Consider the following 25,923-nt stretch of genomic DNA (forward strand, 5'->3'; position numbering starts at 1 on the left):
GGCGGTTCCCCCAAGCTGTTCTTATGATAGTGAGTGAATTCTCAGGAGATATGATGGTTTTAGAAATGCTGGTCTTTCCTGTGCTGACTCATCCTCTCTCTTGCCACCCTGTGAAGAGGCGCCTTCCGCCATGATTATAAGTTTCCTGAGGCCTCCACAGCCATGTGGAACTGTGAGTCAATTAAACTACTTTCTTTATAAATTACCCAGTCTTGGATATTTCTTCACAGTAGCATGAGGATGGACTAATATAGCATTTCAAAGTATCTCCACAGTAACTACATTGTAGTTTATAACTTGGAGCAATTCCCTCATGTAGCCCTGTTATGTGATAGAAGGCTTTTATTTACTTATTTATTTTTCCAGGCTGTAAGGCACAGAATGAGCCTTGTTCAAGTGACTATAAGGTGAAAAGTTTTATGTGAAAATATTGGTACATATGGAGAAACACAGGGTGTGTGATCAGCAGGGGATCTGGTCTTCAGGGTAAGTCACATACCTATTCAGGAGCTCATGGAAAGTCCTCACAGAGGTTGGTAGGCCTTGAATCAGGCCCCTGTGTCTGGCTGGTGGCTCAGGTGTCAAGCCTAGTGTTGTATCCAGGGTTGCACAGTTCCATAGCACAATGTGCAGCAACTCACCAGAAAAATGCATCTCAGAAGGGGGCCAAGGGCTTCACTAGACCTTGGAATCCCATAGAATATCAGAATGATGGTGACTCATAAGAATAGCCATTCTGTTTTGAGTAGTCACTTTCCAAACACTAGTTCCAACACTCCCATCCATGCAGGATATATGTTACTCTCCCTGTTTTCCAAATGAAGAAAGAGAGGCTCAGAGAAGTCAAGTGACTTGCTTCATCACAGCCAGTGGGTTTCAGTCAGGCCTCTACCCTGATGTGTCTGACTTCAGTCCTGGATATTTTCCCCTGTGCTGTCTAATCTATTCTACTCAGACCTTGATTATTTTGGACCCAGCAGATGGTGTGATAATGTCTTGTTCTAAGTCATGACGCAGTGGAGTGAGTTGTTATGGCCTGAATTGTGCCCCCTTCCCCACATTCTTATGTTGAAGTACTAACCTGCAGTGTGACAGTATTTGGAGATAGGGCCTTTAAAGAGGTTAATTAAGGTTGTGTGAGGTCATAAGGTGGGGATCTAACACAATAGGACTGATGTCCCTATAAGAAAAGGAAAAGACAACAGGGCTGCAAATGCACTGGGAGAAGGCCACGAGAGGACACAGAGAGGATGCGGTCATCACAAGCCAAGGAGAGGCCTCAGGAGAAAACAGCCCTACTGACCCCTTGATCTTGGACTTTCAGCCTCCAGGCTGAGCACCTGGATTTCTGTGTTGTTTGTTTGTTTTGTTGTCGTTGTTGTTGTTGTTGCTGTTGTTGAGATAGAGTTTCGCTCTTGTCGCCCAGGCTGGAGTGCAATGGCACGATCTTGGCTCACTGTGACCTCCGCCTCCTGGGTTCAAGTGATTCTCCTGCCTTAGCCTCCTGAGTACTTGGATTACAGGTGCCCACCACCACACCCAGCTAATTTTTGTATTTTCAGTAGAGACGGGGTTTCACCATATTGGCCAGGCTGGTCTCAAACTCCTGACCTCAGGTGATCCACCCGCTTTGGCCTCCCAAAGTGCTGGGATTACAGGTGTGAGCCACTGTGCCTGGCCTGGATTTCTGTTTTTTAAGACCCCTACTCTATGATACTTTGTTATGGCAGCCAGTTCTCAACACTGAGAGAGAGTCAAGGTCAAAGATCTCTGCAGTCCCTTCCAAAATCTAACATTGTGTCAGTTGAGAATGTTTGAACTTTTCATCTGCTTACATCTCTGGACTGCATAAAACTCCTAATTCCAACATCTTGTTTAAAACCTAGCAGTTCACCTAGCCCTTGAGACTGCAGGAAAAGTGTCCAGCACTCATTCTGGGCACTGTATTTGGGGATTTGCATTTGTCTCTCCTTCCCCAGAGGGTCCTTGCTGTGCAGAATGGCCCAGGGTTCTCTGGGTAGGTGGTGCACAGCAGGTCTTCTGAAAGTGGCATTTCCTGCCACAGGAGCGAGCATGGGGACTGTCCATAAGGATATCCTTGGGTCGATGTCAAAAGCCCTGGGGCCCAAGTAACCAAAGGAAATCCCTCAAGACTGAATTGGGGGTGGAGTGCTGTATAACAACCAGATTGGTGAGTGAGGCTGCCTCATTAGAAAGATACGTAGGTACAGTGTACCACAGAGGTAGTGATGTTCTGCCCCCGAAAATTCACATGATGGACCCAGGTGTGTGTTTGTTATGTTTTTAATATTATAAATGGTTGAGATACACTTTAAATTTCACAACTTCACCAACATGTTTCTTCTTCCTATATGTTCCCTCCAAATACTGGTGAGCCCGGGCGCCTTCCAGCTCAGCTCATCAGCACGCACTTTGAGTACTTCTTTCCTTGCCATAGGGAGAAGCTCGGTGATTTTCACCATTGAGAGCCAGCCTGAGAGCCCAGAACAGCTCTGGTGTGTGGCTTGAGGGCAGAGCCCACAACATCCCCCACCCTCGCCTGCCACAGAAATTCATCCCATAGGTGAAGCAAGGGGGCTCCACGCACTCCACGATTAAGATGCAACCCCAGCCCAGAGCAGTATGAGACAGTGTGGAAATGCTTCGTGTTGAACTATTGTATCAGCTTAGCTCTTAAGGAATAGAAGAAAGAGATAAATCTTGATGTCTAAATTTGAAGGGAGTTGGAGGGCTGAGGGGCTGTATGTGGACAGTGTGAGGAAGTTAGGAGGAACTGGGTCCAGGTGAACCCACTGTCTTCCCCCAGTGTCCACAGTAGTCTCTGGGAGCCCTGCGTGGAGGGTACCCAGAGAAAGGGGGACCCAGGCAAAGCCCTTTGCCCTCCACTGTGCCTCTCTGCAGCAGGAGGAGAACAGAGACCATACAAAGAGAACACTCATGCTAAACTTCTTCAGGTCCTTCTATTTCCCTCCAACCAGCCTACCCAGCCTCATGCTTCTAAAAAAGTCCCCCTGAAGCCACCGACATGACTGTACATCAGGACTGGCCACTCTAGAGAGCTGCTCCAAAACTTCAGGATGAAACCTGGTCTCTCAAAGTAACTCAGCCTGTGATTTTCAGCAATTCAAAACTCTATTTGTCATTAGTGCTACCAATAAATCTGATAGAGACAAAAAGCCCCTTCCAAATGGCATTTCAATATTTACCTCTGCAGTGGGTAGTATGTTGATTGTTGACACCCAGAAACAACAGATTTCTTTTCCACAGTGTGTCCAAACTGTCCCGCCTTGCCCCACTGAGGCATCAGCCAGCACCTCCTGCAAATAACATGCACAGTAGAGCGTAGAGAGAGACTTGGCATTTCAGAGTCTGCTTTTAATTTTATCAGCATTAGACTTTCGAGATTCAAGTTTGAAGCAATAGTCTGAAAGGAAAGCATTTTGAATTTCAGAAGCTGGGCCCTGAGAAACAATATGCCTTCATACTGAGTTTGTTTTCTTCACCCTGAAAAACAAATGATGTTTTCCTGGGCTGGGGAAGGGATGAAAGAATATCAGAGGAAAAAGCGAGAAGTGGAGTCAGGAGACCCAGGAAAATGTGCAGGGCTCTCCCCAGCGCCTGAATCCTAGCAGGGAGGACGGGGTGGAGACAGTGGAGAGGCAGGGCAGAAAGGTGGAGCTAACCCCACTTCCTCTGAGTGCCCTCCCTTCTCCCAGTGTGGAGAAGGCTCTGGCTATCCTGCCACTTGGACTGACGGACACACACAGTATCACAGAGTTCCTTCCCACTCCAGAGTCGCCTGGGAAGCAGTAAACTACTTCCCCCTTGTCAGGAGTCAGGCACCTGGGTCCTCCCGTGTTCCCTCTGGCCGCAGAGTGCCACAGGCTGCAGAGGGCTCCTTCCAGACCCCTAGGACTGGCCTGAAATAGCTGGGAGGATGCTGTACTGGAGGGGCCCTGCACCCAGGAACAAGGGGTGACTAAGCCTCGCCCTGCACACACCAACATTCACCCTGACAATGCAGCCTCAAGGATGACAGACAGGAGATGGACTGGCCTGAAATAGCTGGGAGGATGCTGTACTGGAGGGGCCCTGCACCCAGGAACAAGGGGTGACTAAGCCTCGCCCTGCACACACCGACGTTCACCCTGACAATGCAGCCTCAGGGATGACAGACAGGAGATGATGGGACAGACACCCAACCCCAGCCACCCCTACCTAGGTCATGGCACCAAGGAGCTATCCAAAATAGCCACACTTGGTGGCAGATGGGACAAGACACACGCATACGTGCATGTGTGCCTGTGTGTGCGAGGGAGACCTACATGCCTTGGAATTTCCTTTCTGCCATTGGTGGAAGGGAGCTTACAAAGTAACTTATGTTGTATACACATAGAGCTACATTTTTTGGAAACTTTGGGATTCATGTCCTACTACTTTCTTTCATTTATGATTTAGAGCTAATGTTAAGCACATAAAAAAGAGATATTATTGAGAGTAAACTTTATTGCCAGTCCTTTACAGTACAAATAGATGTAATCTATTTCTACCTGCAATTGAAAACTTTTAAAAAAAATTCACTATGGAGTGAATATTTTACTGCTATGGAAATTGTAAAACAAAACAAAACAAAAAAACCTGTAAAAAATCTGTAAAAGCAAAACAACTGTTAAAAAAAAAAAAGACACATAAAATTACCATATTTTTAAATCCCTGTGGCAAAACCATCAACAAAATAAATAAATCCATTAGACTTTCAAATCACAATAATAATGCCCACAACTATTTTCTTCTGCTGTACCTATAAAACTCCAAATAAGAAATGATCTCATCTATAGATCTAAGGTGATAACAATTCACTCCACCTAGTGTGAAGCCCGCAGTGAATGTGGAAGCTCAAAGAGACATTTCCGTGCCCACTGGCAGAAGGGCTGTCAGGGGATGTGACATTTGCTCGTGGATGTCAACATGGAGCGAAAGCAAATCTTCAGCTTAGAAGAACTGGGTTAGATCAAAGCCACTCACCCTTATGCATGAGAAGGGATCTCTTTTGAGAAGCCCGCAAGTCACTAGCAGACAATGAAACCATGAGAATGGCCGGGCGCGGTGGCTCACGCCTGTAATCCCAGCACTTTGGGAGGCCGAGGCAGGTGGATCACGAGGTCAGGATATCGAGACCATCCTGGCTAACATGGTGAAACCCCGTCTCTACTAAAAATGCAAAAAATTAGCTGGGCGTGGTGGTGGGCTCCTGTAGTCCCAGCTACACGGGAGGCTGAGGCAGGAGAATGGCGTGAACCCGGGAGGCGGAGCTTGCAGTGAGCCGAGATTGCGCCACTGCACTCCAGCCTGGGCAACAGAGGAAGACTCCGTCTCAAAAAAAAAAAAAACAAAACAGAAACCATGAGAATGGACATGCATTGAATGAGGACTGCTACCAGGAATACTTTACATGTCCTGTCAGTGTAATTCCTGCAACGCCCCCTGTGAGTGGGCTTGGTCTGCGTTTATTACCTGATCCCCAAGGTGTCCTCACTCTAGCAGGGGGGCCAGGATGATGCTTCACGTCCCCAGGCATCAGTGTCACCTCAAAACTGCCCCTGCACATTAATGTTCTTTGCAGACTCACGTCTCATGGACCTAGCCCAGTTCACGGCCTGTGCCCCGGCTTCTGGGGCTAAATGCAGGAATGTCTGAACCCTCTTGGTTTCTGCCATAGAAAGCAAACCCCTGCCTCTCTGAGACTAGAATTTCCGCAGCGTCTCTGTCTTAGTCTGCTCAAACTACCATAACAGAACACCATGGACTAGGGCTCTTAAAGAACAGACATGTATTTCTCACAGTTCTGGAGGCTAGGGGTTGGGAATGGGGCAGAACAGGGTCCAGTTCTGGTGCGGGCCTTCTTGGGTGCAGACCTCTGCCTTCTCACTGAATCTTACATGGCAGAGAGAGAGAGGGCAAGAGCAGACTCTCCCTACAAAGGCACTAATCCTATCCTGACAGCCGGACTCTCAGGACTTTACCGATTCACCTAACCACTTCCCAAAGTCCTCCCTCCTGATAACACTGGGGATTAGAGCTCCAACGAGTGAACTTTGAGAGGACACAAACATTTAGTCCATGACAGCTCCAAATATAGAAAATGGTGTCAGTTGTCCAACAGCCACAAACAAACAGTGAAGACCCCGATTCTCCCTCACTCCAGCAGGGGCGGGCCGGTGGGTTAATTTACTTCAGTGGCCAGGATCTCATGTGGTACAAGATGCGGCTTCCTGGGACGGTTGGGAGTGTTAGGGGTAATTTAAATGCCGGGAGGTTGGGAGCCTCAAAAGTGCAGACTCTAATCCTCACAGAGGGTCCAGCTTGCCTGCTAGTGGCTGTGGTTCTGCTACCAGGAAATACCTACAAAGCGAATGAGGTATTGGGTGCAAGCTTGTCATGTGTTCCTGGCTCCTGTGTGACTGAGGCCCCAGGTACACGCGGACACTTCCTGTTTCCTGACACATTGCAAGTGCTCACACTTGGATGCCTTTGGTATGTGTGGCTCTTTCGTCCTCGCACATCTTCCCCGTTTGCCTTCCCAGCAAATTTTCTTTTCTTTCTTTTTTTTTTTTTTTTTTTTTTTGAGACAGAGTTTAGTTCTTGTTGCCCAGGCTGGAGTGCAATGGTGTGATCTCAGCTCACTGCAACCTCCGCCTCCCGGGTTCAAGCGATTCTCCTGCCTCAGCCTCCCAAGTAGCTGGGATTTCAGGTGCCCGCCACCACGCCCAGCTGTTTTTTTGTATTTTTAGTAGAGACGGAGTTTCACCATGTTGGCCAGGCTGGTCTCAAACTCCTGACCTCAGGTGATCCACCCGCCTCGGCCTCCCAAAGTGCTGGGATTACAGGCGTGAGCCATTGCGCCCGGCCACCAGCAAATTTTTGCTCACTCCACAGCACCATTTCAAATGTAACTTCCTGTGAAGTTACATTTCACTGTGGACCTTCCACAGTCCACTAGGCAGTCACCACATCTGCAGGTATAGAAACATACTTTGACTCTTTCTCTTTTACATTTTATTATAATTATAATTCCTTTGTATTCTGAGCCCTGGTTTTACACTTCATGCCACAGCAGATGCTGCTGGTACCCTGCCTGTCCAAAGGCTGCTTCCCACACACACCTGAGGTTGTTTGGCTGAATGCTGTGTTGGCGTTGGGTGTAGACTTGAACCACACACAAGGCAAGCCAGAATGTGAGGTTCCAGAAGCAGCCCTCAGCCAGAGAAGCTGGTGCGGAGTGGGTAGGTGAGCACTCAGCCTCCCCACCCTTGGGTAGGATGACTATGAGCATGCTCAGAACCTCGTCCCAGAATGGGCCCCTGGCGGTCCCCAACTCAGACATGTCCCCAGGGCCTAGGTCAATGCCTGACTTCAATTAGGTTCTGAATAAATGTTTGTTGAATAAAATCAGCCCTGAAGTTGATCATAAATTCATTCAGTTATTCATGGATGCAATGAACATTTCTGGAAGATCTATCAGATTTCAGCCACTGTACTAGAGGCAACATCATATATTTGAGTCATCATTTTAAAGAGACTAAACCATAACATAGAAGATAATACACGCAAATACATAGTATAGTTATCTATCTTGGTGTAACAAATTACCCCAAAATTTAGCAGCTTTAAACAACCATTTATTATCTTACATACTTCCTCTGGGTCAGGATCCACATGTGGCTTGGCTGGAACCCTCTAGCTCAGGGTCTCCTATGGGGTTGTAGTTGGGCTGTCAGCTGGCACTGCATCATCTGAAGGCTGGGCTGGGGCAGGGGGGCCACTTCCAAGGCAGCCACTCACATTGCCGGCAAGCTGGTGTTGGCTGCTAGGAGGAGGCTCAGCTCTTCTGTGGACCCCTCCATAGTCTGCACGCATTTGCTGACATGGATTCTAAGTAACTTGGGAAAAACGTCTACTCTCGGCTCTCAGCTTTGCTCTGTCACCCTCTTGGTACCTTGACTTCAAGAAGAAGTCAATAAGCAGTATCCCACAACTTTCCCTTGTTGATCACTCACTGGGAAGCTAAAAATCCCTTATGCACAAAGACGAGAATGTTAGAGATATGGAACCACTCAGCTCCACACTCCTGGGGAAGTTGGGATTTCCAACAGAGCCAGGGAGAAGCCCTCCTATTTCCTCATTGTTGCCATACCAGCAGCCAATCACCTGGGCAGTGAACCACTGGAAGTGGCTCAGCACCTGGGTGCTAGCTTGGCCACCTGCCAGCTATATGACTTTGGGGAGGTTATTTAGCTCTCTCTGCCTCAGTTTCCCCATGTGCAAACTGGGGATGATAATAGCACCTTGGGAAGCATCCCTGCTGCTCAGCAGTGTTCTGGTGTTCATGTTCTGGTGTTCAGGTCTTTTTTGAAGCTGTGGAGATACTAAAATCAAAAGGGTTCTTAGAATGAGATGTTCAGTTCCACCTGAATGAGGACTGGGGATAGATGAACAGTGAGACTGATATGAGCTGAGTGGGGGCAGAACTCAGGAAGTCTGGGTACCCAGAAGGCAGGGGGAGGGAAGGCAATGGAAAGAAGAGTGGCAAGCTAGCAGGCCGAGAGTGGCAGCTACTGAGGTATATTCCTGAGAGCAGACCACTTGCCTGGGCTGCTCAGTGGGTGGAGTGGTAGGCATGCTGGCCCATGGGAATCCTGGCAGGGGTGGGTTCTGGGTGTAGCCACATAGATTTTTTGAGACAAGTGTGAAGGGGCTTGAGAATGCAGAAGGCATTCAGGTTTTAGGGTGGTTTTGGAGAAGCCTGGGGGAGTGTTGGTGTTCTTGCTCCAACATCCATCCAGGCACATCCATCATTGTACCTGGAAGATGCCGGGGGCTAGCATGGGCCTGTGGGCAGAGGATGATGGAGGGGGAGAGTCAGGAGCAGCATCCAGAGGCGGGATCACAGGGCATGCTCTTCTAAGCTGTCCCTTCTTCCCAGCAGTGTGAAGTCCCAGATCTGCCAATTTTTTAAGAGGTGCCCATATGTTAATTAATTATATGAATATTGATAGCTACTTTATAGTCGAGATCTGCACTTGGCAAGCAGTGATGAGGCCTGTTTCATGCACTGCTTCTAGTCCTGACATTGCAATGCCCAGATAGGAGCAAGACACTTGAGCCTGTAGAGTTAACAGAACTTATGGGATGCCTCTGGCTCGCCTGCAGCCACCTCAGGTGACTAGCTTGAGGAAAAGACTAGACAATGCCTTGGGTCTAAATGAGAAGAAACCAGAAAGTCAGCAGCAAAGGCCCCACTTGGCAGAGGTGATAAATTCAGGTCCCAAAGCAGGAGCTCCTTGCTTTGTCCTACGAGTAAGTCACCCTGGGCCCATGGATTGATTGACACAAATATCCACAGGGCACCTTTTGTGTACCAGGCTCTGAACCAGACTTCTGGTGGTAGAGACAGATGAGTGACTACATATTCAAAATGCGTTGTGCTCAGTGGAGTGGATGTTTGCGGGACATGTGGTGGAATGGGGCGCAGCCCTGAAGGAGACTTGTTGGAGCACCAAGTTGCGAGAAACTGATCCCCAAACAGGTCTTTGAAAGGAGAATGGCAATTTGATATTAGGCAAGGAGGAAAAGGTCTTATCAGTGAGAGGATCAGTAAGCATGAAAATTCCTGGATGAGCTTGGGAATTACCAAGTGTTGAGAATTCACATGATGTTGAGGTAGAGGTGAAGCGATGATTCAATGTAGAAGGCTGAGGATGCTGCTGGCCGGATCACAGGGATTTCTTCTTGCCAAGGACAGAGAACTGTTGTGCAAATCAGTTGTGTAAACAAAACAAAAATGTCTGCAGGAGGAACGGAAAGCCAAATACCACATGTTCTCACTTATAAGTGGGAGCCCAACACTGGGTACTCATGGACATAAAGACTGGAAGGATAGACACTGGGGACTCCTAGAGGCAGGAGGGAAGGGAGGGAGCAAGGACTGAAAAACTACGCACTGGGGACTATACTCAGTACCTGGGGGAGGGGATCATTCATATCCGAAACCTCAGCATCACACGATATACCCAGTAACAAACTTGCGCATGTACCACCTGAATGTAAAGTACACGTTGAGATTATTAAAAAAAAAAAAAATTCTGCAGGTACTTCCCTTAACCGCTTTCACTTGTGTTAGAATTATTTAACCGAATGTTAAACTATTTTGTGTTTAAATAAAAATGTAATAACTACAGTTGACCCTTGAACAACATGACCCATGAACAAAAATTCTTTCACACGGATTTTCAGCAGAGTTCCACTTTTACGTGGCTTTTCTTCTGCCTCTGCCACTCCTGAGACAGCAAGTCTCTCCTCTTTCTCCTCCTCCTCAGCCTACTCAACGTGAAGACAATGAAGATGAAGACCTTTATGATGATCCACTTTCTTGTAATGAACAGTAAATATATTTTTTCTTCCTTAAGATTATCTTAATAACATTTTTTCTAACTTTATTGTAAAAATATTGCATATAATACATACAACATACAAAATATGGGGTAATTGATTGTTTACATTATCAGTAAGGCTATGGTCAACAGTAGGCTATTAGCAAAGTTTTTGGAGAGTTAGAAGGTATATGTGAATTTTCAACTAAGCAGAGGGTCAGCGCTCCAACCCCCATGTTGCTCAAAGATCAATTACAATTTAAATAATACTATTAAATATATATTTAATAGCATATATTGTGTATACATATGTATTTATATATCTGAAATATATACACACATTTGTAAGCATTCAAAAATATATATCTTATATTTTGTTAATATTTTATAACATAGTCATAAAATAAAAGGTGAAAAATATACTATTCACCAGTTACACCTATACCTTGACCCTATTCCCCTTCTGTGTTCCCTCCTCGTTGGTGCATTTGATTGCAAAGCCAATTATTTGCCATGTTTTGCGGAGAGGAGGGAATGAAGATAAGACCCTCCCATAGCACTTCCTTTGGCCAAAACATGGTCACCAACATTTGGGAAATATTTTTGCTAGATCAAATCACACTTTAAGTAAGTGCTAAATTTATTACTTTTCCATCACGTTCCTCTCTCAGAGTTTCCTCATGCATCCTGGAACCTGGGTGCAAACAGGCCAGAGTCAGAGTCTATGGGCTGGATGTGAGGAATGTTTCCAGAGTGGTGCACAGGTGGGGAGCAGCCCTGCTGAAGCCTCACTGACCCCCAGAGGCAGTGCTTGTCATGTCCCTACTGGGAAAGACTTAAATCCTGTCTCCTCAAAACACTAACAACCAAGGCTAAGCATGAGCGTGGTTTCCATTTCCATTAAAATGTACGTTTTTGCACCTGGCTATGTTAAGGCTCTGCCGTGTGGAATGTGATAGGCCCAGCTGAGCATGCTGTTCACCCGTGCCTGATAGCCTGGACAAGGGGACCAGTCACCTGGGGATGACACATGGTGCATGGCTCTCCAAGCTGCTCATTCCCAGGACATCCATCTGGAGCAAATAAGCAATAATGATGTTAGGAAAGGAAGTCTTTCGGTAAGTGCCTCAGGAATTCTCAACAGGCCTCCACGAAGATAAGATTACAAACATGTATATCCATAAACACACATCACTGCTTAAAATTTTTCTCCCAGTAGAGAACCTCAATAGTAGATGTATTTAGGCAAATCTTTTCTGTGGGAATACACTACTTCTGCTCTGGAGAAATAAATATCAGATGCAGTCTAATGAAACTGCATTAGGGAAACAAAGCATTAAGGAAAAGGAAAACCCAGGATAGAGAATAGATTTGTGGTTTGGGCTTTTCAGATGCAAAAGAGAGAGCCAGTCTCCTTTGAGTGGTATCTGTCTGGCATCTGCTTTATTTCATCCTGTTAGAGAGATTGGAAGGAATAGAAAAGTGATTTCATGTTAATAGGATTGGACAAGAGAGCATTATCTAGGATGGCATTTTCCTTAGGTGAGGTTATGGGTACTTCTTATTGCAGTCAGTTCATTTATATTTTAAACACCTGCAAGACTACAGTGAAATGAACTCCCTCTCAATCATCATTATGGAGAATGAATAAATACATGCATTTATCTTGCACCAGGTAATTGGCTGTGAAGCTTTTCTGTGATCCTTTCATTAGGGTGATGAGATCCAAAAATAGATGGCAAGTATGTTTATTAGAAACTAACAGGTCCACCTGAGGTGTAAAAAATCCTGTAAATGCAGTGGTTTGCAGCAATTGTGTGAATGTGTGTGTGTGTGCGTGTGCATGCATGTGGGTTTTGGAGGGAGCAGCAAGGAGGAAAAATGCAGGAACTACCTCATTCTTCTACCTGCCTTGGATCCCCTTCTGTGAAATGAAGCAAAATGTTTAAAAAGAATGTATTTCAGTATTTTAAAAACTGTTCCAGCCATACTTACATATGCTAGTCTCATATCTGTCCTACATAAGCACTCTGCAAATTTTAGAACACTATATAATTTCATAGGCTCTATAATGCTTTGATTAATTAACAATTAATACTTTAATTAGCACATTGTAGTCTGTAATATAAAATGTAATTATCCATAACAGTCAATCTTGGATCATTAAATTGGCCTAACCAGAACAACAAAAAAGCAAATAAACAGTGTAATTCACCCTCTTTGGAAAATCCTTGAGAGGGCTTCTCCACTCTTTCCTCTAGTGTTCCAGTTTGAAATCCTGTTGAGTAGATCTAGTCTGTTTCCATGAGCTCCTCTTCGGCCAGCATTACCTGCCATATTGAAATGCTGCATCACTTCAGCTGAGGATTAGGCTTTGGCTAATTATAATGGTATATTCAGAGCTCTGACTTGGATCCTAGTAAGAGTGACAGTATGGAAGGCAGAATGTTGGTTCCCCATGATTCTGACCCCTCCAATCTGGTGATACATCTGTGAATATGTCGAGATGGCAACAGAAAAAAATGAATACAGCCTGGGTGCAGTGACTCACACCTGTATTCCCAGCACTTTTGGAGGCTGAGGCAGGAAGATCACTTGAGCCCAGGAGTTCGAGACTATCCTGAGCAACATGGTGAGACCTCGTTGCTACAAAAAATACAAAAATTAGCAGGGCATGGTGGCATGTGCCTGTACGCCTGGCTGCTCAGGAGGCTTGAGGTGGGAGATCACCTGAGCCCGAGAGATAGAGGCTGCCGTGAAACAATATTGCACCAGTGCACTCCAGCCTGGGTGACAGAGTGAGACTCTGTCTCCAAAAAGAAAAGAAAAAAGAAGAAGGATATAGAATTCAGTACCTGGAAGTGGTGTCCTGTTATAATAAATTCCTAAAAATGTGAACATAGATTTGGAGTTGGGCAGTGAGCAGAGAGGCTGAAACCATTTTGAGAAGCATGATAGAAAAGGCCTATATTGCCTTCCACAGACAGTAAAGATACATATTTTAAGGGTTCTGGTAGTGAGAACTCAGAAGGAAGTGAAAGACTTGGTAGAGAAACCGTAAATTCTCTTAGAGAGTGGCCATGTCACCACAAACATACTTGCAGTGAGCCAAGATCGTGCCCCTGCACTCCAGCCTGGGCGACAGAGCAAGACTCCATCTCAAAATAAAAAGAAATGCTATTGAAAACTAAAGAGAGGGTATCCGTGTCATGTATTGGCAGAGAGCTTAGTAAAATTGTGTCCTGCAGTTATATGAAATGTATAACATATACAACAATCTTTGTCATTTAGCTGAAGACATTTCCAAGCCAAGTGTTGAAGGCACAACCCAGACTCATCTTGTTGCTTATAATAAAACATGAGAAGAGAGAGATACACTCAGAAAATAACTGTTAAGCAAAAAGGAACCATGAGTGAATGATTTGGGAAGCGGCAGCCTATCCAACTAGTAAACACTGCTAAAATGGAGAAAATCACTGTCAGGAATGCATACTCTTGAGAAAAACTGAGAGTATGGTTTAACAAACTTTTGCTAGTGTCTCAAAAGCATTAAAAAATTGACTTTATTTTTGATCATTCAGTGACACAAAAAGCTTTTGGAAGAGATTGAGAGTGTGTGAAATCAGTAATTTGAACAAATCAAGGAGGAAAAAGTTCAAGAAGTTAACATAATTGTGTCTATAAAAGTGAGGTGAATGAAGGTCACAGAGCGCAACGTTTGCCAAATAGAAAATTGTCTATTTAAGTCCAAGATCCAACCCTTTCAGCTGCCCAGGAATTGGTACTTTCCTTGTGTGAGTAACACTATAATATTTTTTAAAACTATGTGAAAATGATGGAAACTAAAATTGAAGTAGAGCCTTCATGATTTCCGTTTGTCTTTGGTTTTCAGTTCTTTGAATATGGTACGACTCTTTTTTTTGGGTATTTATTCTGCTTGATATTTTCTGAGCTTCATGGGTCAGTGGTTTGGGGTCTGTCACTAATTTTGAAAAATCACAATTGCCCAATTGTTACTTCTTCAAATGTGTCTTCTTTCCTGTTCCACTTTTCAGCTCTTCTGGGATTCCAATCATCTGTATGTGAGAGTGATACTGTTGCACAGCTCTTGAAACACCTGTTTTGTTGGATTGTCTTTAGTATTTTTTACTCTTTGCATTTCAGTTAGGGCAGTGTCTACATCCCTAGCTTCAGTTTCAGGCACATGAACCTGGGTCTTGGGAGTATGCCTTGCACAATTGTTACAGCCTTACCTCCACTTGGAATGTGATGTCTAGCAGTATTTCTGCTCCTCTCTTTAGGGTAGAGCTTTATTTATTTTCTTGTTCCCCTCTCCCATCTGAGGTAGATTTTTACGAGAGCCTCAAGTTACAGTTTTTCTTGCTGTTTCCCTTGCAGACTGGCTTTTGCATCATAGGGGAGATAGAGGAGATATTTCTAGGTAGAATTTTATCAGTTGCAGCCCTCTCATTCCTTAGTCAGTATTATGAGGATGAGGAAAGCTTTCCCAGGAACCTCCCCTGTCATCCCCATGAGTACTTGGTGGGCTTCCTTGTTGGGTGTTGGGGGGGGTACCTGACAGAGAGTAGCAACTGCCCTGTGTCCGCAGCCCCCAAGCACCTCACATGCCTACAGTAGTACCCTAATGGCTCTTATGGTATCTGTTATTGTCTGCCCCTGGTAAATAAATGTGGGGGTCCTGTTTCTCCCCCGGTAGCCTGTGTCTTTGTACATTTTAGTTTAGTGGCTCGGCCTGAGTTCTCAGTTCTCTGGTGGGTTAAGGAAATCATTCCTTGGTCGTTTGTTCAGCATTTTTGTTGTTGTTGTAAAGATGAGTGTGAGATTCCGGCTGCTATATCTTGGGGTGAAACTGTAAGCAAGCATATTGCCTTTCCAGTCCTTACCATGATGCAGAAACTTTGCATCCATCCAAAGAGTCAAGATAGGGTATTAAGAGAAACCACCATCTCTGTTTATATTATATTTGTTATGTAGAATAAGCATATCCCGTTGAATATGGAGAAAAATTAATCAATATAGTTTATCAAAAAATTAAAGGCACTCCAGTTTCGTTTTGTTTTTACTGTGCATTGCTTTCAGAAACTGCATTGTTAAAATTGGATAGTAAATCATATTTTACTCCTAGAAAGAATGCTACAATTGAGGCTGAGTACCCAAGTAATCATTTAGGATCAAATAAATCACAATCATAATGATACACTAACCACTCAACCCTAAATTTTTCTGACCATTTGAAATGGCTAAAGTAGGCTCCAATCCCCCATCCCAAGTACCCATAAATATATTACCCACTCAATTTATTCTAGATTATTAAGGATATAAAATGATCTATGATGTACCACAGAGTTAACAGTAGAAATCTGAACTGTAGCACAATTAAATCTGAATTTAATAAGATATATTAACTAATATATTAATGAACTATGATTTCTCTCAAAATTTAGAAAGACTTCTAATAAATAATTTGTAAAACTTAAATCTCTTTAGTGGTCTCATGAAGTTCAAACTGAGGTTTTCTTTTTCTTTTCTTTTTTTTTTTTTTAATGAGACAGAGTCTCACTCTGTCACCCAGGCTGGAGTGCCATGGTGTGTCTTGGCTCTCCACCCACTGGGTTCAAGTGATTCTCATGCCTCAGCCTCCCAAGTAGCCAAGTAGCTGGGATTGCAGGCACGTGCCACCATGCACCACCATGCACCACCATGCACCACCATGCACCACCATGTCTGGCTAATTTTTGTATTTTTAGTAGAGATGGGGTTTCACCATGTTAGCTAGACAGGTCTCAAACTCCTGGCCTCAAGTGATCCACTCGCCTTGGCCTCCCAAAGTGCTGGGATTGCAGGTGTGAGCCACCCTGCCTGGCTGAGCTTTTCTTTATGTTGCTAAAAATGCCCTTAAAATAACATGACATACTCAATAACTATTTATTTATTTATTTTTTAGAGACAGTGTCTCCTTCTGTCACCCAGGCTGGAGTGTAGTGGCACAATCATAGGTCACAGGAGCCTCCAATCCCTGGGCTCAAATGAGCCTCCTGCCTCAGTGACCTGAGTAGCTAGGACTACAGACACATGCCACCATGCCCAGCTAATTTAACTTTTTGTAGAGACGAGATTTTGCTATGTTGCCCAGGCTGTTCTTGAATTCCTGGCCCAAAGTGATGCTCCTGCTTTGGCCTCCTGAAGTGCTGGGATTATAGGTATGAGCCACCACACCTGGCCGTCAATACCATTGTTCAAAAAGTAGACTGCATTTTCCTGCAGCACCTCCTTGCATCATCAAAGTAAAGAAAGATTGTGGATATTTATATACTAGGTTTCACAAAAATGGTAAATGAAGCACAGATTTCCAGCCCAGGGAAGGTTGTATAGCTCATCTACAGAAGTTCCTGCAATCCTCATTAGGGTCAAACCATTTATTATCACTGCCTTGGGAGTTGGACTTTTATAGGCTGCTTGGGTCCTCTTGGTTCCCAAACTGCTCTGGTGAATGTGCCTATTGGAATGCAGGTCAGAGGCTGCTGAGTTCTCCCATTCGTCTGCATCAGCTGCCCTGGAGCAAGTCACAGTGTTGGCTGTGCACCCAAACCTGGACCAGAGTCTTACAGAATGGTGGAATGATGGGGAAGGCAAATTCTCTCCCAAAAAGCAATGATAAAACTGAACAAAACTTTTGTCAAAAACATCCATTTCAGGACTCTGAAACTGGCCAGAGATGTACAACAAATTTATAAGAGTTTATTCAAGAAAGACTGCTTTCAAGTAATAACAGTGGAAATTTGTGATACGTTAGCCTGGGATTTCTCCCTCTTTATGTTAAACTTAACAAAGACCCCAAAGAAACTGTGATATGTATGTTCAAAGAACTCAAGGAAAACTTTTAAGAAGGAAAAGAAATAGGAACGTATGAAGATCATGTTTTCTTACCAACTTTGTTCAGCAATATTTTGTGGCTTTCTATTAAGCCATATGACACAACTTTCCTATCTGATATTAACATAGAAACACTGGGTTTCTTGTGGTTAGTGTTTGCAAGGTGTATTTTTTCATTTTTTTTCTTTCAACATTTCTGTGTCCTTGAATTTAAATCAGGTCTCTTGAAAACACTATATCGTTGGGTCAACTTACCCTGTTTTATGATGTATTTTTAAAGAAGTGCTTTATCTATTTACTTTTAATGAAATTTTTGATGCAAATGAGTGTACATCAACCATCCTGCTATTTGGTCACGATTTGTGTCATCTGACATTTTGTCCTTTGTTAGTTAGTTTTCTGACTTTTCTGGATGATGTATTTTTATTACTGTCTTTTCTATTGAGTTTTTAGCTATATCTGTATTTTTTAATATTTCTCTTGACGTTACAACATGCCTTAAGAAATAGAACTTATTTTTTAGGCCAGTTTTAGGTTCACAACAAAACTGAGCAGGAAATACAGAGTACCTATCTACCTCTCCTCCTCTATCCTCACCACAGGCACAATTCCCCCCTTTATCATTCTCCTGCACCTTAGTGGTATAGTTGTTATAATTGATGGCCCTACCTTGATGCATCATCACCACTCCAAGTCATAGTTTACACTAGGGTTCACTCTTGGTGCTGTATATTCTATAGGTTGTGAAAAATGCGTAATTACATGTGCCCACCGTTGTAGTAACCTACAGAATGATTTCACTCCCCTAAAAATGCCCTGTATTCTGCCAATTACAACACATATTCTTATTAAACATTTTGTCTTGAGATAATTACCATGCAGCTCAATACTGAGATAGATTCATGTATATTTGTAGGAGATAATACAGAAACATCCTGTGTACTCTACCTAGGTTCTCTCAAATACAATAATCTTGCAAAACTATACCATGGCAGCCAGGAAATTGACATTGATAAAATCCACTGATCTTATTCCGATTTCTTCAGTTTTATAGTACTCACTTAGGTGAGTTCAAGTGTGTGTATTCAGCTCTATGCAATTCTATTACATGTGTGGTTTTATGTATCCACCACTTCAGCCAAGATACAGAAGAGTGCCACCACAGGGATCCCTCACTTTGCCCTTTTATTACAATACTCACTTCCCTCCCACACTGATCTCATTCCTAATCCTGGCAATCACTAATCTGTTCTCTGCCTCAGTTATTTTTTTTAAAATCTCAATAATGTTATATAAATGGAATCATACAGTATGTAACATTTTTGAATTGGCTTTTTTCTTCACTCACTGTAACTCTCTGGAGATTTATCTAAATTGTCACATATGTCAATAGTTTCTTCTTTTTTTATTGCTGAATATTATTCCATGGTATTCATGTATCACATTTTGTTAAAGCCACAGACCTATTGAAGGACATTGTTTCTCAGATTTTGTTTTTCTTGTTATTATAAATAAAGTTGCTAAAAACATTTGTGTACTGATTTTTATGTGAATCTCAGTTATTGTTTCCCTGGAATAAATGCCCAAGAGTGCAATTGCTGGATCATATACTAATTGTATAGTTATTGTATAAGAAGCTGCCAAACTGTTTCCTAGAATGACTATACTAATTTACAGTCCTTCCAACAATCAGTAACTGATTCAGTTTTTCTGCATGCTTGTCAGCATTTGATGTTGTCACATTTTTGTTTTAGCCATTCTGATACCTATACAGTGATACCTCATTGTGGTTTTAATTTGTATTCCTCTGGTAAACAATGAAACTAAACATTTTTATGTGCTTATTTGCCATCTGTATGTTCTTTTCAGTGAAATGTCTATTCATATATTTGGCTTATTTCTAACTGGATTTTTGCTTTTTTTTACTGTTGTGTTTTGAGAATTCTTTACATATTCTAGAGAGTAATACTTTTTTGAATATGTGTTTTGTAAATATTTTCTCACAGTATGTAGTCTGCATTTTCATTGTTTTTGCAGGGTCTTGTGCAGAGTAAAAGTTTTTAATTTTGATGAGGTCCAGTTTTTATCTTTTTTTCCTTTAAAAGGTCATGCTTTTTGTGCCTAAGAAGTCTTCCCTAGCCCTAGATCCCAAACATCCCTCCTGCTTTTTTTTTTGCTAAAAGTTATACAGTTATAAATTTAAGTCTGCGATCCATTTTGAGGTTTTTTTTTTATATATAAGGTGTGAGGTTTTGGTTGAGATTCCAATTGCTCCAAAGGATCTACTTCTTCCATTGAGTTGCTTTTGCCTCTATGTCAAAAATCATTTCAGGATATTTATATGGGTCTATTTATGAGTTCACTATTTTGTTCCACAGATTTACATGTTTGCTTCTTTACCAATGCTACACTTTCTCCATTACTGTAGCTATGTAGTAAGTCTTAGTATTGGGTACAGTGTTTTCTGTCACTTTCTTCTTATTTTCCAAGATTATTTTTTGTCTAATCTAGGGTCCCTGCTTGTCCATATAATCTTTAGAATAAACTTGTCAACATCTACAAAAACTTGCTTAGATTTTGGAGGGAATTATATTAAACCTATAGATCAATTTGGAGAGAAAGCATACTCACCACGTTGAGTCTTTAAATGAATATAGTACCTCTCTCCATTTATTTAGGTCTCTGATTTCTTTCATTAGTATTTGTCATGTTCAGCATTCAGATACCGTGCACTTTTTGTTGCATTTATATCTAAATACTTCATTTTCTTTGGAGTAATTGTAAATGGTATTGTGTTTTTAATTTTAGCTTCTGCATACTCATTTTTAGTATATAGAAATATTGAGAGGTGAAGTCAGCTGGACTTCCTGGGTCAAGTGGGGACTTGGAGATTTTTTGTGTCTAGCTGAAGGAGTTTAAATGTACCAGTCAGCACTCTGTAAAAGCGCACCAATCAGTGCTATGTGTCTAGCTAAAGGATTGCAAACACACCAATTAGCACTCTGTAAAATGGACCAATCAGCACTCTGTAAAATGGACCAATTAGTGCTCTGTAAAATGGACCAATCAGCAGGACGTGGGCGGGGACAAATAAGGGAATAAAAGCTGTTCACCCCAGCCAGCAGCAGCAACGGCGGTCGGGTTCACTTACGTGCTGTGAGACGTTTGTTCTTTTGCTCTTCACAATAAATCTTGCTGCTGCTCATGCTTTGGGTCTGCACTGCCTTTAAGAGCTGTAACACTCGGTGTGGAGGTCCATAGCTTTGTTCTTGAAGTTAGTGAGACCACAAACCCACTGGAAGGCAGAAACTCCGGACACATCTGAAGGACCAAACTTCGGACACACCCTCTTTAGGAGCTGTAACACTCACCGTGAAGGTAGGCACGGCTTCATTCTTGAAGTCAGTGAGACCAAGAACCTCCAGAGGGAACCAACTCTGGACACAATGTGATTAATATTTTTTGTGTTGATATTGTATTCTGTTACTTTGCTGAACTTTTAGTTCTAGACCTTTATTTTTGTATATTCCTTGGAATATTCTATGAAGATGGTCATGTCATCTGCAATTGGAGGTAGCTTTATCTTTTCTTTTCTCTTCTGCATGTCTTTGCTTTTCTCTCCTTGCATTATTGCAGCAGATAAAACTTCCAATACTATGTTAAATACAAGTGTTGAGAGGCGATATCCTTGTCTTGCTTCTGCTCTTAGAAAGAAAACATTCGGTTTATCACCATTCAGTACAATGTGAGCTGTGGGATTTTGTAGGTGTTTTTTTATCAAGATCACTTAGTTCTTCTGTATTCCTAATTCAGGGAGTTTCTAGCATGTGTCAGTACTAAATTTTGTCAAATTCATTTTTGTGTCATTTCCTTCTTTAGCCTGTTAGCATGGTGGATTACATTAATTGATTGCAAATGTCAAACCCACCTTACATTCCTGGAATGAATCACACTTGATCATTATTTAAAAATGTTTTTGTATATTTTTGTATTTAATTTGCTAATATTTTGTTGATGGCTTTTGTGTCAAAGTTTATGAAAAATGTTCGTCTATATTTTTCTTCTTTGGTACTGTTTCTGTCTGATTTTGGTATCAGCCTCATAAAATGAATTATGAAGTGTTCCTTTCTCTTCTATTTTCTAGAAGAAATTGTGTAAAATTTCTGTCAGTTCTTTAAATATTTGGTAGAATTCTCCAGGGAAATGAAGTGGAGCTGCAAGTTGTTTTTTAGGAGCTTTTAAATTATGAATTCCATTTTTAAATAGTTTTCTTTACTAGAACCAGATTATCTGTTTCATGTTGGTTGCATTTTGGTAATTTTTGGCTTTTCAACAATTGATTCATTTTTTCTACATTGTCAAATTTATGAGCATAAAGTTGATAATAATATTCCCTTTCTGCCATTTTAATGGCTATGGGCTTTGTGGTTAGTTTCGTTACTGATATTGTTGATTTGTGTCTCTTCTGTTTTAATTTTGCCAGTCTTGCTAGAGTGACATTGATATTTTTGAAGAAGCAGCTTTTTGTTTTATTAATTTTTTCTACTTTTCTGTTTTCCGTTTAGTTGATTTCTGCTCTCACCTTTTTGATTTCCTTCTGCTTGCTTTGGGTTTCTTTGGCTAATCTTTTTCTAGTTTTTTGAGGGGAAAAACTTACTGTTTTGAGTCCTTTCCTCTTTTCTAACATAAGCATTTAGGGCTATAAGATCCCCCTCAGCTCTGCATTAGCTACATCCCACATATTTTGATCTATTGTCTTTTTATTCTTATTCAATTCTATGTGTACTTTTTGAAATTTCCTTGGATCTTCTTCTTGACCATAGACTATTTAAAGGTGTATTATTTAATTTCAAAGTATCTGGAGATTTTTTTCTGTTCTCTCTCTAGGTCATGTACTTTTAACTTATCACAATCTATCTGTGAATAGTATCATGAAACTTCATTAAAAAAGTGTAAGAAAGTTACAACCTAATTCTGTTTTCCCCTCAATCTGGAGTTGAGCTGGTTCTGGTCTGGGTTGTAGATTTAATTAATTTCAGTTTACCACAGGTTTCACATATTTCAAAGGTAGCAGCCAGGGCCCTCCTTTCACTAGGAACAGAGAGCTAAGACTCTGAGATCTCCCTAAGCTTTCTCGCTCATTTCCACCTTCCCGTGCCTTGGAAGAAATCCATGTTGTAGCCTCCCCCGGCTTCCGACTCCACAGGACCTCTCTTTCTCTCTGCCATCTTACCCTGTCCTAGGTGCCCAGCCATCACTCTGTATTTGAGATGAAATGTCTGAACGAAAGGATTTATGGGGCACGTAGATGAGTGTACTTTGGGGGTGCTTCTGGGTTTGAATCCATCATGCTGGCCTGCAGGGTCCTTCAAGATTTCCTTGGTTTCTTCTTGTCTCAGCCAAGAGCCGAGTCCTCCTTGCTTATGGTTGGCTTGTTCTTCCCACCACACCCCAGAGATAAAAGCAGTTGCAGGTTTTTATTGCCTTGGATGGGCTCGTCCCTCCCTAGAATGTTGTGCGTTGAGACTTCTTTGCATTTTCGGAGCTCTAATGATTGTCATGTGTGATGATTGGAATAAATCAAGATTTCCTCATTGTTATATTGCGAGCAACAGCTTTTTACAACCTTTTACACCCTAACAAGAAGCAGAGCTCCCACTATTCTGTTTAACCAGCAAAACCTCTCAGCAACCTCATCTGTCACCCATGGCCTTGGAGTTTGGGAGCTAATGGTTTGGTTTTCAATATGTTTGAAAAAAATGTCATAATGTCTCCCCCATAATTTTGTCACAAATCCTATCTTCTCCAAAGTGCTACTCTCAGAAAAAGATACCTCTATCTCACAGATACAAAAATTCAGGGAAATCTTAGTTATTCCAACAGGTTGAGTAATTCTACTTTTCTCATTCAAGGCTGGAATTGGACACCTGTTAATATTAGACCCTCATGTAAGTGTTACCTAAATTCTCACCTTTCCTGCATGAATAAGGTCACAACTTAACTGCTAAGTCTTGCTTCAGAAGTTGGGCTAAGTAGGACTTCCTCCAAGTTAAGCACTATTTTGAGCACTTCGATAGACCGAATCTTTTATAAGACTTACCTATCAACAACCTTATAAGGCAAGTATCATTATAATCCCACTTTTAATGCATAGATACCTTGAGTGATGTGGCTAACAACCCATGGTTAGAAACTGAAGACAGGAAGTGTAGAGTCAAAGACAATGATCTGGCTGAGCACAGTGGCTCATGCCTGTAATCCCAGCACTTTGGGAGGCCAAGGTAGGTGGATCACCTGAGGTCAGGAGTTCGAGACCATCCTGTGTAGAGTCAAAGACAATGATCTGGCCGAGCACAGTGGCTCATGCCTGTAATCCCAGCACTTTGGGAGGCCAAGGTAGGTGGATTACCTGAGGTCAGGAGTTCGAGACCAGCCTGACCAACATGGTGAAACCCTGTCTCTAATAAAAATAAAAAATTAGCCGAGTGTGGTGGTGCATGCCCATAGTTCCAGCTACTCAGGATGCCGAGGTAGGAGAATTGCTCGAACCTGGGAGGCAGAGGTTGCAGTGAGGCGAGATCGTGCCACTGCACTCCAGCCTGGGTGACAGAGTGATACTCAGTCTGAAAAATAAAATAAAATAAAACAATCAAAAAGATAATGATCTTTTCTTTTCCTCTAAGCTATATTGCCATGCACAGTCTGTGCCTCATTACCATTGGGTCATAATGTCTATGGCTGAGCCAATGATGCCTAATTTAATCATTTTGAGGAGTATGGTCAAGTCAATTGCAGTCACAAAGAGAACACTTCTGGTTTGTACCATTTTTTATTTGTTTGCTTTGGTTCAGAATTCTATTTTTTAAAATGATTTCTTTTCTTTTACTATTATTTTATTACTGTTACTTAAAAAATTGTCATTACCCCATCCTATCTCCTTATCTACCCAAAGCTAACCTTGACATTGGTGTGGGGAAGACTTAACTTTTTGTGAAAAGTATTTGCTGCCCTTCTTGAGGCTGGGCGCAGTGGCTCATGCCTGTAGTCCCAGCTACTCTACTCAGGAGGCTGAGACAGGAGAATGGCGTGAACCTGGGAGGTGGAGCTTGCAGCGAGCCAAGATGGCGCCACTGCACTCTAGAGCCTGGGCGACAGAGCGAGACTCTGTCAAAAAAAAAAAAAAAGAAGAAAAGTATTTTCTTCCCTTCCCTGGGGGAGGAGTAGTTTCTCCACCTTGCTGCCATTAGGATTGGCTGTGTGAATTGCTTTGGCCAGGGAAATGTGGGCATAAATGATCCTTGTCCCTTTCAGCAGAAGTGGTTTCACTTTTTCTTTTCCATGTGCTATGAGCCTGGCAAACTCTGAGAGTGTCTGCTTTATCTACCGGATTCCAGAGTGAAGAGGATTTGGTGCCTTGGTGTGGCTGATGGATATGTAACATAGTAAGATGGGAAAAAAAGCGGGGGGTGGGTGGTGGTGGGGCGGGAGTGTGGAGCATTATTTGTTATTGCAGCATAACTTAGCCTTTACTTATAAAGGGTGCCGTGCCAAGACATGTTTTTATGATTTTACTAAATGTATTATATAAAATGTATCTCTAAACCATATGTGAATTGGTTCTCAAAGTGTGATCCCTGGATCACAAAAGCGTGAAAGCAAGATAAAATGGTTTCACTCTTTTGGGGGGAAATAAGATAAAATATATTTAATAATAATACTAAGACATTATATGAAATTTTTTTACTCTCATTCTTTCATTAGGATACAGTGGAGCTACCTAAAGCTGTAACTGCTCTGATGCCTAAGGAAATGAATACTTGCATTCTTGTGTTTCAAAACTTTTTTAGCTTTAATTTCTTATATAGAAAAAATTAATAAATGCAACCCAAATGAAATAAATCTCTTTGGATCTTCAATAATTTTAGGAGAGTAAGAGATTCTTAAAACCAAAAAAGAAACATTGATGTAGCTTATTGTTTAGTATATTTATAAATTTTACATAAGTGATATTTGGTTACTTGCTTTTTAAACTCAACATTCCTTTGAGGTCTATCCCAATAGGGCTTTTCCTGTAGCCTGCACGTTGTTGGAAATGCCTCATAGAGTAACTCTGTGGTTTTACTTTACTCACAGGACTATTGCTACATCTGTGGGAAGGAACCATGGGACAGTTGCTGAAGTATGAAAAAGACAGTTACTAGACTGTCTTTAGTTCAGTAACTGTCTTAGTGAAGACCTGATAATTTACTTTTTTACCTTAGGTATTGGCATATTCCACACATCTGTACTATTCTTGAATTTGATCACTTAGGAATGAATATGATTTGAACTCATTCACGTTTAGAGAGGGTGTCAAATTGAGAACCAGGCAGATCCGCCTACACTAAAAATGACCCTAAAGTAAATTGGTAAAGAAATCAGATCCCAAAGATTATTGGTGAATTTTGAGTCTTCGTCGGTATATCCATATGAAAAGGAGATGATAGAAGCCAAAATAAAAGAATTATGGGCTGACAGGACAATTGGATTAAAATAAATGTTAGTTTCATTTAAAAGGGCTAACTTGAAGGTAAGTTTT

The 25,923-nt window shown here is 42.1% G+C and overlaps 1 long non-coding RNA gene and 1 other non-coding gene across 2 annotated transcripts; both read left to right on the forward strand.

The window, feature by feature from the left end:
- The first annotated feature begins 20,475 nt into the window (after window positions 1-20,475).
- LOC129050441 (uncharacterized) lies at window positions 20,476-25,470 on the forward strand. The gene is made up of 4 exons (XR_008514077.1): window positions 20,476-20,723; window positions 24,029-24,160; window positions 24,740-24,787; window positions 25,107-25,470. It is a non-coding gene; the product is annotated as an uncharacterized LOC129050441 (long non-coding RNA).
- Window positions 25,387-25,518, forward strand: LOC112129267 (small nucleolar RNA SNORA18). The gene has a single exon (XR_002911674.2). It is a non-coding gene; the product is annotated as a small nucleolar RNA SNORA18 (small nucleolar RNA).
- Window positions 25,519-25,923: the final 405 nt, after the last annotated feature.

Source organism: Pongo abelii, chromosome 16, assembly GCF_028885655.2.
Source record: "Pongo abelii isolate AG06213 chromosome 16, NHGRI_mPonAbe1-v2.0_pri, whole genome shotgun sequence".
Taxonomy (NCBI): domain Eukaryota; kingdom Metazoa; phylum Chordata; class Mammalia; order Primates; family Hominidae; genus Pongo; species Pongo abelii.